General features: G+C 42.2%; 1 protein-coding gene across 1 annotated transcript in view; it reads right to left on the bottom strand.

Annotated features, from left to right (window-relative positions):
• LOC135245022 (inhibitory synaptic factor 2A-like) overlaps positions 1-13,481 on the bottom strand; it is a 37,800-nt gene extending 24,319 nt beyond the window's left edge. The window contains exon 1 of the mRNA XM_064317779.1: positions 13,323-13,481. The gene's annotated coding sequence lies outside the window, so the exon portion shown is untranslated. The remainder of the gene's footprint in view (positions 1-13,322) is intronic.
• Between the last annotated feature and the right edge of the window lie 349 nt (positions 13,482-13,830).

Genomic DNA, 13,830 nt, shown 5'->3' with positions numbered 1-13,830 from the left:
TAAACGACATGCTGTGGTGAATGTGCTGCATCTTCTAAGGGTGTCGACCCTGTCATTTGTTGAGCTCCAATATATTAACAGTATTAGCACAACGAATTCAATGCTGACATTACTTATACATTCATAACACACACTCATTCCTGTCTCCATTGAATTTGTAATTGGATTTGGAGAAGAGTGTGTCTATGACAGCTTTGCTGTTGTGCAAGATTAATTTATTAAAACATCCCATAACCCTAACTGTCCTGTGGATTTGTGAGTCTCCAGCCACCCCCCACCCACCCATCATCTCGGACAGGAAAACTCACCGGCTGGGACAGCCTTTGTGATTCAGCCCAAGTTCACGATGGAAGCATATCTTTAATGGTTGGCTTAAGAACAGAGAGTACCCTGGGGGTGTGTGTGCGTGTGTGTGAGAGAGAGAGAGATTGTGAGTGTGTGTGCGAGATTGAGAGTGAGAGTGTGTGTGTGTGTGTGTGTAAAGAAAGCTGTGATAAGGTCTGCATGGCTACATGCAAACACACACATGCACGCACGCACATCCATAACCAAGTTACGATCTATGCTTTGCTTTCTGAAAATACACTGCATTTATTGTTTTTTAAACTTGCAACATCAAAAGTCAAATCGTTATGAATTATTTTTGTGCCGGAAAACTTTAAATGCAAACAAATTGAAATGCGAGTGCTGCACCTACAGCTGATCTGCCCACGGTAAGAATTTCAGTCTGGCACAGAGAACCAGAGCAGGTACGCACTCAACAAAGATTTACCTCCCTTCCGAGGTACTCAAAGTGACAAGAATCTTCTGATATCAGATTATTCACAGTATATCATCCACTTAATTTAGCCCCGGAGTCACGACAAAAGTTAGTAGCCAGCAGAGATCTTTATATCATCCTCGGTCTGAGCCACAATCTTATCAATCTGATCTACAGACGTTATTAACAACATCCTGGGGTGCAGTAGAACCGCACCAAATCCGCATTGCATTTCAGCACCAGGACCTCAACACATTAACTCACTTTAGTCCTTTCTCCTGGTGCTTCCTTCAGCTCAGTCACAGTACAGTAAACTCTCCAATGGACAAGGAAACGAAATAATCGCAGAAAGTTCAGCTAAACATAAGCAGGACATGGCGATAATGAGTAAGGTGCGGTCACTGAAGTGTGGTTTAATTTCCGAAATCTTTCTGTAATCATTAATGGTTTCGCTTTTGTGAAGTTTTGTGGGGTTTTTTTCTCCACTGAAAAGTGATACAAGCAAAAAAAAAAAAAACCTCTTAAAAGACAGTACTGTGCAGTAGCTTTAATAATAGTCTTAACAAAACAGAAACAGCCAGGTCTAATTAAGAAGCTAGGCCTGGGGTCATCATCCAGAGATCTACTGTACACTTACACATTCAATACAGCATATTTTAGATGCATGGTATCCTAGCAACAAGCATAAGGTGTTTTTCTATCATTATTCTTTTTATTATTTAATATTTTTTCCAACCCTGCTTTTCGTCCCAGATATCTTTCTCAGTCCCAAGGCATTTCTTGGAGTGATCATTTCTCCTGTAAGTTTTTTTATTATGGTTTAGAGCATTACTTGTGGCTGTTTAAAACTTTACTTCACTGTTCCTCTTACACCTCCTGGAGATCTACCATCCTGTAGGTCTTCATTTTAACTTTTAATTTGGTAGACCAGATTGTGCTACCTAGCAGCTCCAAGAGATCTCTAGCTGTGCAATGAGCTGTGCTTTGTTAGGGCTTGACTGAAAACCTACAGGACGGCAGATTTCCAGGAACAGGGTAGACCACCCACCCTGCTGTATGAAATCTCAGATAAGAAGGTGAGGTATTTTAAAAATAATTAGCAGTTATTTGGTCATTGTAGCAGCCCTACTAATTAATCATTTTTACTTGCTACTGCAGTTCTGTTTGGCTTAAGGCTGTGGAGCAACCCACATACATGAGAAGGTAGGGGTTCAGAAAGGAGGGTTGAATCTATTTCTGGATTTGATGCCAACCTCTGCTCTTAATCATTTAATTAGCCCCATCATGTGTGTGATGGCTAAATGAATTAGTATAGTCAACCTGCGCATCAAGCATTTTGTTTACTGAGTACCTCATTCCAACACTGATATTTTGTTGAAGTGTTGTTTTGACAATACAAAACAGGGAAAAGATTGCACAGTCAATGTACTCTTTGTTATTGCGTTCATATGGGTATTGAGGATGTAAAGATCTGCTTACCTTCTCTGAGCAGATTCTTCAAGTTTTTGCTATCGTCTTTTGATCTTAGCATTCATTCCTACTGTGATTTACTTTAGTTTAAACAAACTGTAAAAATTCCATTCACTTCACTTAATTAAGATGAAGATGGAATTCATTTAAGATGGAGATACCTAGCTGACACTTAATTGAGCTCCATCTCCATCTTATATTTTTTTCTCTAGCCTGAGATGAAGATTGAGATGACGAAAGAGAGCACTACTGTACAGTGTGGAAAGCAGTTGAGGGTGTGTGTTGTCGTTACCTGCCAGTGCATGGCTTACATAATTGCCATTCTTTAAAATCAAGCTAATGACAAGTTTAAAAGTAAGACTTCTGTCTCCTTTATTCCAACTCATAGGCACTCTTGACTCAGTCAGAAGCATTGCAAATGGGGGGTCTGGAGCCTATCCCAGCATGCACTTGGCAAGAGGAAATACACCCTGGTCCAGCATAGGGCAGACACACCATTCACTCACACACTCATACCCATTTTGACTCTCCAGTTAGCCTAACCTGCATGTCATTGGACTGTGGGAGGAAACCAAAGTACCTGGAGGAACCCATGAGGACATGGGGAGAACATACAAACTCCACACAGAAAGGCCCCAGCCGGGTTTCAAACCAAGAAACTTCTTGCTGTGAGGCAACTACTTTTTTCAGTTTAAAACCACTTTTCCTGTCATACTCATGTCATACTCTGAAGTGATTATAAAAACCTTAAAGCCTTTCATTATTACAAACAAAACCACAAATACAGTAGATTTACAGCTGAATTGAAGTGTCTGTCCTATTCATAGTGTCTGCTTCACAGCCAGAACTAAAGTCTCTCACCAATTTCTCCGTTTCCAATAACCACCCTTTCTTCTAATAACCAGAGGTACTTCATCCACCAGGGATTATGACTAATGCATTATTGACTCTAAAATTGTAAAAAAATAAAATAAATAAATAATAATAATTTAAAAGTAATCCTCCTCAATCTACTTACTCCATGTACTTTAGCGGATGATGTTGTATGTGTGTGTGTGTGTGTGTGTGTGTGTGTGTGTGTATGTGTATGTGTGTGTGTGTGTGTGTGTGTGTGGTGTGTGTGTGTGTGTGTGTGTGTGTGTGTGTGTGTGTGTGTGAGAGAGTGTGTGTGTGTGTATGTGAGTGTGTGTGTGTGTATGTGTGCGTGTGTGTGTGTGTGTGTGTGTGCGTACAGTGAGCTCCATAATATATTGGACAAAGGCTTTTTTTATTGACCCTGTCCTCTGCATACTAAGGGTATTAAATCTGAAATTGTGGAGTACAGAGTCAATTAAAGAAAGAATATGTCTCTGTCCCAAATGTTATGGAGTTCACTGTATACAGTGTGCTCAACACTTTATACAGATGTGTGTTTGTTCAACTGTCCTATTATATGGCAAACCATTGAAAACTCAAGATGGACTCTTCAGCAAAATACATAAGTAAATAAATAGATCATTTACAGCAATACATTTTAGCACTAAAAATAAGAGCAGACACTGGGTGAGATATATAGATAATAGTTTGACATTCCCACTGTAAATCTGACAAAACAATGTGAATAACACTAATGCACACTGCCGATTTGCATTAAACCATATGGTCATTTTATGGCTCTGGTTGTTGACAGTGCTCACCATAAAAGGCTGAGAAAGGATCACATTCAATCACCATTAACCCAAAATGTCTCCATTACATCTTAATGCATTTTATTTTTTCAAACACAGTTAGATGAGCTAAGCAATGACCAGCATTAACCAATTGCTTGCATTTATGGATTAATCTGGAGAATGTTAAGGACAAATGTTGATTTAAACAAGGCCAAAATCCTTCCTCATAAACATCATGGATTTTCTTCCCTTTGATGTTTTAGCTTGGGTAATGCTTGCGAAAAGTCAGTCACTGTATTGCTGAGAACAAATCATAATGATTAAAATGATTAATCATTTTCTCTCCTGGGATTTAAAAAAAAATATGTTTAGAATTCTGGAGATTAAAAACCGAAGGCATCACAAAGAACTGAAAGCAATTTACTCTTGGCAGTTTCATTTCATTCCTGTGAATTTCAATGCTAGTTCCAGTCAGAATGTGTAGCAAAATACCCAGTATGTGTCTTCCATTTTAATTTATATTTCAAGAGGTACCCTTTAAACAGTCATCCTTGTACTTCACTCTCTTGGGTATAGTTAAGTAAAAAAAATAAAAAAAAAATAGAGTTTTGTGTTTAAAAATGTACCACATTTTATTTCTTCTTCCCTAGCTGAGAAGAGCTATTTATCTCATTTGTCTCTGTGTTTTCAGAGGAACTGCCATATGCACTGAAATATATCCCTTCAGTATATCAGCATAGTATGAAGTGCAACTCAACACGTAATTTCAGCACACACACACACACATACATATATACGGCATGCAAGGGCTGTAAAATTGATATCAGATAAGCAGAAATAATATTTGAAAATACAATTTTAAAATGTCATCGCATTCAATTAAAAATATAAACTTCCATGCATCACCAGTCCTTGATTAGCCTATATATATAAAAACTGTAGTCAAAGATAAACCGGTTACGAAAAATACAAAATAAACACTATGATTTATTCTATGCATGCCTTACACACGTGTGTGTGTTTTAGTGCGCACTCACATGTACGTGCATAAACACACAGTGACAGCACGCAAGATCTTGTCTGAAAGATTCTTAAAGAACGGCTGACTTGTTCCGCAGCCGTTGCGTAAAAATGATGAGTCACCGGTATGACAGCAGGAGCTCCAAGCTCCCCCCCCCCCCAGTTAATGTACACTTAAGCTGAAGAGATGTAGTCCCTTTGACATGAAAACATTGAACAATTTGCCATGATTATGCTTTACACTGAATCTCAGTGACAGGTCTTTTCTCTTGAAATGTGCTTTGTTCAATGAAACATCACTGAAATTCAACACTGTATATAAAGTAAAGTGAATGGTAAACCTGAATGCGTTTGTACCACTGAGAACCATGCTGCTGCATGTAAGGCTAATGCAGCAGATATTAGCACATCACACACTGCCGGGGCCTCCTAATGCAGAGAAAACCTGGGGAGCTTTGGAGGACCGCTGCTCAGATAGAGTGCGCTGTGTTTGGGTCCTAGTCCGTTAGCGACAGGCATGGCCCAGCTGCTGTGTTTGGGTCCTAGCCCGTTAGCGACAGGCATGGCCCAGCTGCTGTTTGGGTCATAGCCCTTTAGCAACAGGCATGGCCCAGCTGCTGTGTTTGGGTCATAGCCTGTTAGTGACAGGCATAGCCCAGCCGCTGTTTTTAGGTCATAGCCCATTAGCGACAGGCGTAGCCCTGCTGCTGTGTTTGGGTCATAGCTCGTTAGTGACAGGCATAGCCCAGCCGCTGTTTTTAGGTCATAGCCTATTAGCGACAGGCGTAGCCCAGGCTCAGCCCTGTGATATCCACTCGTTAGGCCCACTCAAGATTCTCCCAGCATGTCGCATTTCCAAACATTAGCCGATTGCATAGCTAGACTCTTTAAATTAAGCATTCCTGGCAACTATCTCGACGTTGCGCTTTCTGGCAAGTTCACAAACCACTATCCTACTGGAAATTTCCCATTTTTTAATTTGGAGCTCCTTGGATGGCTTCCATGCTTATTTTCTTAGTTGCTGCAGCTGCGGTCACCTCTCTCTCTCTCTCATGAGTAACTGGCAGTTTTTTCTGCAGGGAAATTTGCACTGCTGGGTTCTTTGCGTATCTGACTGGGGTTCAACCCAGGTTAAAGACACACTTTTCAGTGACTACTGCACTCCGCTCACTGCCAACTACAAAGCAGCTTTAAATCATGAGCTGCATTTGTGCTAATGCATGTTACCGTGTTTAATGAGAATATAACTATTATAGAGCTAATGCCTTTTTAGTTTGCTCATCTTTTCATGCACTAGGTATGTACTCAGTATTAGTAGACTTGAATAATGCACAGAATGGAAGATACCATTTTGAATGAGCAGAATCTTTATGTGCAGTCTGAGTAATAATAAGAATTCAGAAGGAGAGTCATGAAAAAGGTTACAATTGGTGTTTTACACAAAATACATATTTTTTTCCCCTGTGTAAATAATGATATATGGTGAGCTTTACAATGTTTGGGACACAGGAACAGACTTTTTTTTTCTTGCTTTAGCTCTGTACTCCTTGCAATTTTAGATTTGTAATAAAATAAATCATGTGATTAAAGTGCAGATTTTCAGCTTTTATCAAAGGGTATTTTTAAACATTTTGGTTTCACTATGTAGAAGTTACAGAACTTCACATCATTTTTATGCATAGCCCCCCACGGTCTCTTCACGAGGCATGTGTGGATGCGTCAGTGACTGCAGTTCGTAGGAGACTTAAAGAACTCTAACAGAACTACAGAGGCTAAACTACAGGATGCAAACCACTAGTTAGTCGTGAAAAGCAAGATAGCCAGATTATAGTTTGCTAAGATGAGCCTGTATATTTCTGGAAAATGGTCTTATGGACAGATGAAACGAAGATTCACTTGTATCAACGTGATGGAACTGGACAAGATCCAAAGGAACCCCCCTGCCATCTGTGAAAAATGGTGGTGGGGGCGTTGTGGTTTGGGCATGCATGGCTGCCACAGGTCCTGGCTTACTTATTTTCAACGATGATGTAACTGCTGATTGCAGCAGTGGAAAGAATTTTGAAGCATACAGAAGCATCTTATCTGCTCAAGTTCGCGCAAATAGTGTCTGCTCTTGATAGTACAAAGCACTCTACTGCCCTCTTTGTGGACTGTGAATCCAAAGCCTTTGACACAGTTGATCATCCACTTGTGTTACAGAACTTATCCAGTATTGGTTTGGTTCCTATGACTTTTTAGTTTTTCAGAATCACTTCTCTGTTAGGTATCAGTGTGGAAAGGTAGGTGAGATCCGATCACAGCTTTTACATATAACTAAAGGTATTCCCCAAGGTTCGGTCCTGGTGCCAGTTTTAACTGTTTATATCAACAATATTGCTGCATCCCTGAACACCTGTAATTATCATCTGTTTGCAGATGCTGTATTGTACTGCTGTTCTGATTCTACAGTCTTCTGTCTAATACTCTGCAACATTCTTTTAACATTGTTCAGAAAAAAAGAAAGTATATTAGGCTTAAATTTGTCTTGAATTCAGAAAACGAAAAAGTACATTCTGTTCTTCAGAGCTAGGCCAGTTGAATTACAAAAACCTTCATATCTGCTCAGTAACTGGAATGCTCATTGAAAGGGTCCCTCACGACAGATAACTTGTTATTTGGATAGAGGACAAACTCACTTTCAAAATATTTCATATTGATAATTTAACAAGGAAGCTGCAATCAAAGACACAAAACTTGCTTTCCCATGTCATGGAGAACGAGGCTATTCGAAGCAGTTTCTTCTACCAGATTCAGACTATGGTGACATATTGCTCAGGCATGCAACTGCTACTACCCTTAAGCCATTAGAGGCTGTCTATCACACTGCCCTTGGTTTTATAACAGGTGACAGCTACAGGACCCATCACTGTATCCTGTATAATAAGGCTGGCTGGTCCCCTCTGTCAAAAAGATGTCGCCGTCACTGGTATGTTTTTATTTATAAAGCCTCGCTCTGACTGCTACCACCTTCTTATTTATCCTCACTTCTGGTCTGGAATAATACCACATGTCATCATACACATTCTCAGGACTGGCTGAGTTCCCACTGTTAACTCCAATCTGGGGCGATCTGAATTCTACTACAGTGCCCTATACACATGGAACATCTCACAAAAATACACTAAAGATTGTCGTCGCATTGCTGTCATTTAAAACAATTCCAGAACTTGATTGTAACTTGAAATGTATTTCCCTGTACTTGTTTTAGGTGAGGTTGTTAGGCATTGTAAATGAGAGTCTGTCCCTCAATGCATCTCTGAGATTTAAATGAAGGTTGAATGAATGGTAACTAGCCTCCAAAACAAGCAAGAACTGAAGATGGTTGCAGTACAGGCCTGGCAGAGCATCACCAGAAGATACTCAGCACCTGATGATGTCTATGGATCACAGACTTCTAGCAGTCATTGCATGCAAAGGATATGTGACAGTGTACAAAACATCACTACTTTCATTTACGTGACATTAATATGTCCCGAAAGTAAAGGTGACCTGAGGGGGGGTTATCTCTGAGTGGTTATTTATAAAATGTGCTATGATTTCTACCTGGTGAAGCCAAAATGTATATCCTTAGATAAAGTGCTGATAATGTGCACTTTAACCACATGTGAATTGTTTGATTACAAATCTAAAATTGCGGAGTACAGAGCCAAATCAACAACAACAACAAAAATGTCTTAAAATATGTTATAATGTCTCAAACATTATGGTGCTCATGGTATATAAAGTCACTTCATGGGACTTAAACTTTATTCAAGCTTCATGGACTGTTTATTACTGCATTTTTGTCACCAAAGGGCTCATTCAATTTAAATAAATAAATAAATAAAGATTCCAACACTAATGAATCCTGCTGTTTTTAGCTCACGGGTCTCCGAAAAATGGAGCGATATAAATATGTCTTTCTCTTACATGTTCCTGCAGTTTTTGTCTGAAAATCCTGTTTATCTGCATGTTTGCGTATCTGAGATTATCTTTCTTGCTTTGAAGTGGGTTGTGTGTGTGAGGAAAGCGAAGCGAGGCCACGTCATGTCTGCCAAGTTTCGTTTTCGTGGGATAAAGTGGATAATCTTATTCCACATGTGCATCTGCATTCCAGCCTCATTTTACTCTGCGCTGCGGAAACAGATTCTCTTTCCCTCCACCGACATCGTGTTTCCATTAGAATCATTGCGTCCATCGCCTTTAAAATGAAAATTATGCCCGGGTTTCGATACAGCAAATCTCAAACGAGGCTCTGCAGCAGCAACGTCTTCCAATTTCAACAAAAAATTAACCTGTTGAATTGATAAACAAATGATGTCTTTCTGCAACACCATTTCATCTATTTGTTTGCGTGTTTATTTATTTAGGTCTGCATTTTGGCTGTAGTTTCACGGTTAGTTGAAGTGGTTAGAGAGGATTTTCACTGCAAAGCAACACCCAGGGTTGCCAGCACTGGGAATTTAATACCACAAAGGAGCAGTTATACTCTTTTATTGCCTTGTCTCCGAACGAGTGACCATATCAAAGGTTTTTTTTACTCCCAATTCACTGGCCTTGTGTACTGGATTTTGTTCTTTCGGCAGAAGGATGTGAGATCAGTGCCCTGCTATCGCATATCAAATCCCCCTTTGGCGCACGGACACAAAGAGAGAGAGGGGCTTACATTTGAATTGCCCAGGAGGAGAGCTCCAGCAGGCCGGAACGCTTTCATAAAGCAGGGATGGAGCCGCAGGGCCGTCCCCTGTTGGATTGTGCTCAGACACGGCTCGTTCTCGCAGCGCCGCTCCGCCCCATTGGCTGCTCTGGCGGGTGTTGAAACGTCCCACGAACCGCGGCGCTTAAATATAGACCAGCCCGGTTCCTCTCGCCCCGGGAGGCACGGGACCGGGTCCGTGCCGCACCTCGCGCGGCAGCCGTCTGAACGTCACGGGCAGGTTGCTAAGGAGAGAGACGTCTCCCCCCCCGGCTGTTCGTGTCCTGCCCATGCGTGGAGAACCGATCAGAGGTCTAAACCGGGTCAAAATCTTTTTCCCCTGACATTTCTTGTTTTGGGGACCGAAAATATCCATCCAGGTGGGATTTCTGAATTCCTAAAATGTCCAATTTGGTTTTGCTTGTTCCACAGACCATTTATTAACAAACAAAATATAGTTCTCTAAAAATAATAATATAAAAAAATATTTTATCTTCATAATACTGTCCACCCCTGCCTCCTTTTAAGAAAGAAATCCAAATATATGGTCATCTTAGTCTAAAGACTAAGCTCGTGTCTTTCCATGGCAAGTTGACAAGAATCTTTGTAACAATTTAAATTAACATCAGTGATTCTGTCTGGATTCAACAAACATTTGTCTTTAATTTTCACAGTTAAAAATGAATGTAGGTGTCAACAATGACAAACATGTACTTACTAATCTGTATTTGCATTGACAAAGAAACGTTTGCATTTAACTACAAGTTAAGGACAAATGTTGATTGAATCCAGGCTATGCCAACTACTGCTTTGTTAGGGCACACTACTGGATCTATATACAGCTCAAAACAAGTATGTTCTTAGCATAGACGATTTCTGATTTAATATTTTAAAAGTAAAAAAAAAAAAACGCCAAAGGACCTGGGACCTTGTTTCTAAAATTTTGCGGAGGCTGTACGCTAAAATGTTACGTACGCACAAAAGAAGAGAAGTGAGTCAGCCTGTCATTCTAACGAATAGACAGGGAGAATGGAGAAGTCAGACCGCAAAACGAAGAAGAAGAATGCGTGAAACGGAGACGCTCGTTACGAAGGAAAAAGTCAGAGAGGCTGTATTGTTTAGTGGTAATAGTTCTGCCATAAACAAACAGAGTGGCAGAATGTCACAGCAGCCAGACCATTTTGGAAATTTAAAAGAAGTGGGCGGACATTAGAATACATGCAAAGATGTGCGTTGCGTGCGCATCGCAGCGTAAATGCCTGCATTCCTGGTGTTATTGGGGGGCTATGCCCCCAAAATAGGCATATGTGCATCGCCCCCCCTTCCCCACCCATATTTAATAAGGTTGGGCTACCCTACCCAGGAATTAATAATCATTGTTGCGATTAATTGAGTCACGGCAGTTATCAGCCCGTGATGAGACATTATTCAAAGTACGATATGAAATGATACATACGTGTAATCAGACAATACTTTATTGTCTGATTACACAGAAATTTATTTTGCATCTTACAGTGGCACCGTTTCAAGAAACACAGAAACTGCTTAGGCCTAGATGTTCCTCTGACAATGGATAGAACATATTAGAAGGCTGTGTACTTTGATATAATGTCAAAGGCACTAAATGAAAATGGGCCCCTAGGACATTTATGTGTATTTCACAACTTTGCCAGGTCCCACAGAAACGTGCGTACGCAGGGGCCACAGTCTCCGAAACGTGCGTACGCAGGGGCCACAGTCTCCGAAACGTGCGTACGCAGGGGCCACAGTTTATGCGTTTAAACATGCGCGTGTTTTGATGTCACGTTTGTTTTTATGAATCCCAGGTCTGCGGGGACAGTGGCATATGCGTCTTTCCTGCGTACGCACTGTTTACAGAGGAGAAGCCGAGGTTGCAAGCGCATTGCCCCCTGGTCTACAGTACAACTGCAGATGCTGAGGTTCTGTAGCAGCCGTAGCGAAGCTCCACTGCAGTTCTGTGGCCAGTCAGCATCAGATGTGCGTTTTTTTATTACGTTGTGGTGAAGTCTGGTTTTATCAGGCTCAGCAGATAATGGCTTATTTTCTTTGCAGTCTCCTTTGCCCAGGGTAACGTGCATAAGTCTCTGCGTATGTTATTCGGATACATAGCTGCACATTTACTGCAGCAATTCCAGGTGAATTCCTGGTACGAGGTACTAGCCAAGCAGAGAGTCAGGAATGTGACCACCTGATTATGGACCTGACTCTGTTATCACGACACGCAGCTCGTCACGTTTACACGCAAGCAAGCTGTGGGTTTCGGTTTCCAGGGAATTAGCCCTACAGCGCATGCTAGGTAACATCTGGTAAAGAACACAGAAGCAGTTACACGCTCACAGGCTTACATATCTGAAACATGGACCCTCCTCCCCCCAAAAAAAAAACAAAAACAAAACTCACACTCTAGTGGAATGTCCCCTGCTAGCACTAACCCTGACCTTAGCCTTATATGGAGTGGGGTGGACACAGCCTCTGAGATACAGGTGCTGACCTCAGGACAGTGTGACAGATGACTACAGGACAGCAGCCACACAGGTCATGGGTGAGAGTTAGGAATCCCTCGATCGAGACATCAAAAAATAGCAGGAAATATATTCATAACTAAAAATAAGTTTAGCGCTAAGGCAATGGGTGGGGGGGGGGGTGATCATAGTAGTCCCAGACCGTGGGGGGAGTGGGGGGCACAGACAGGGAATATAATAATATATCTCTCTCTCTAATCTCTCATCCATCTCCTCCTTTCTCTCTCTCTCTCTCTCTCCCTCTCTCTGCCTCTGTGGTGCGATGCCCCGTAGCTCTGTCACGGGCGGTATCACGCATGTCCCCCCCCGCTCATGACTACCCCCCTTGGTTGAAGCCGGCATCCCAGTCAGCTGTCCCGCGTCGCCGATATGCTTATCTTTCATTACACCTCAGCGTTCCCTGCCATGGAGCAGCCTGTACCCTGGCTGCTCCTCCGTGCTGATTCCTTATGCTGCTCTCCATACGGCGAGCAGCGGCTGACCGTATTTCACAAACTCCAATACTTTTTTTTCCACCTCTAAAATCAATGCCGCAATTTGTTCTTGAAATATGCCAGCCCAACGCATGCGTGCACATTGGAGACATGCTACTGAGAAATTCTGCATTGTTCCAGATGACTGGAGACTGCTACTCACTCGGGCAAACTGAATACAAAACAAATTAACTAATGCAAATGTCATCATCCTGCCTTGGCAATTTTAATTGTAGTCCTGAATTACAAAACTGTGTTATTACAACAGAATTGTAAAATTTCATTAGTAGTTCATGTCCTACAGACATTTACATTGTTCATCAACTTTATTTACTGTGTGTCTAAGGTTGTTTAGCATTTGGTAGGCAATACAAGTAGGCAAGAACAATCATGCTTTTCAGACTGAAAACATCTGTCTTGTCATATTTTTCCGCACTAGAGTGCTTGGGCAGTTTTGCTGTGAATGATTTTTCCTTTTGGTTCTTCCCGAAAACAAAACATGACAACACTGTCCGTTCGCAGATGTTTCACACCAGAAAACCAGCAAAGCAGTTCTGCGCTCTGCAGAAGATGATATCTGAAACAACGCCAAAAGTGTAACCTTCCCCCTCCCATTCACCCCCACCTCCCTGGGGAAATCAACTAACTTCTTTCATTTTTGAGCTAAAAGGTGAAAGGAAAGTGACTCACCTCACAAGGCAAGTTGCCGGCTGAGCGGGTGGAACGGGAGAGATCCCGGTTCTCCCAGTGAGTGTCCTGTGCTTTACAGGGGGAGAGAGGCTCTCGCGCTGGGGTCCTCCTCCATGGTCCAGGCATGAGGAAGGGCTACAGCAGCGCTGCTAACATCTCTGCAGGTCCCCAGCCCCCCCACCCCCACCCCCCCAGCTTCGGTGTAAGCAAAAATGGCTCAAAAGTCCCCAGCCAGAATCAGGTACAGGTTCCCTTCAAGAGTCAGCGAGAAGCAGAGGTGCACACACACTCACGCACGCACGCACGCACACACACGCGCGCACCTGCACATGCGCGTGCCTGGCTCCCGTCCCGGCTGGAGAGACGCACGCACACACACACACACGCTCACGAGCGCACACACACACACACACACACACGCACAGCGCAGGGCAGGCACTCACTGGCGACGGGAGCAGTTACGGGAGATCTCCATCCTCTGCCGCTGCAGTCTGTGTTTGTGTGTGAC

The sequence above is a fragment of the Anguilla rostrata genome, chromosome 18 (assembly GCF_018555375.3).
Source record: "Anguilla rostrata isolate EN2019 chromosome 18, ASM1855537v3, whole genome shotgun sequence".
NCBI lineage: Eukaryota > Metazoa > Chordata > Actinopteri > Anguilliformes > Anguillidae > Anguilla > Anguilla rostrata.
The sequence above is the reverse complement of the archived record's forward strand: the minus strand, read 5'-3'. Positions and strand labels throughout refer to the sequence as shown.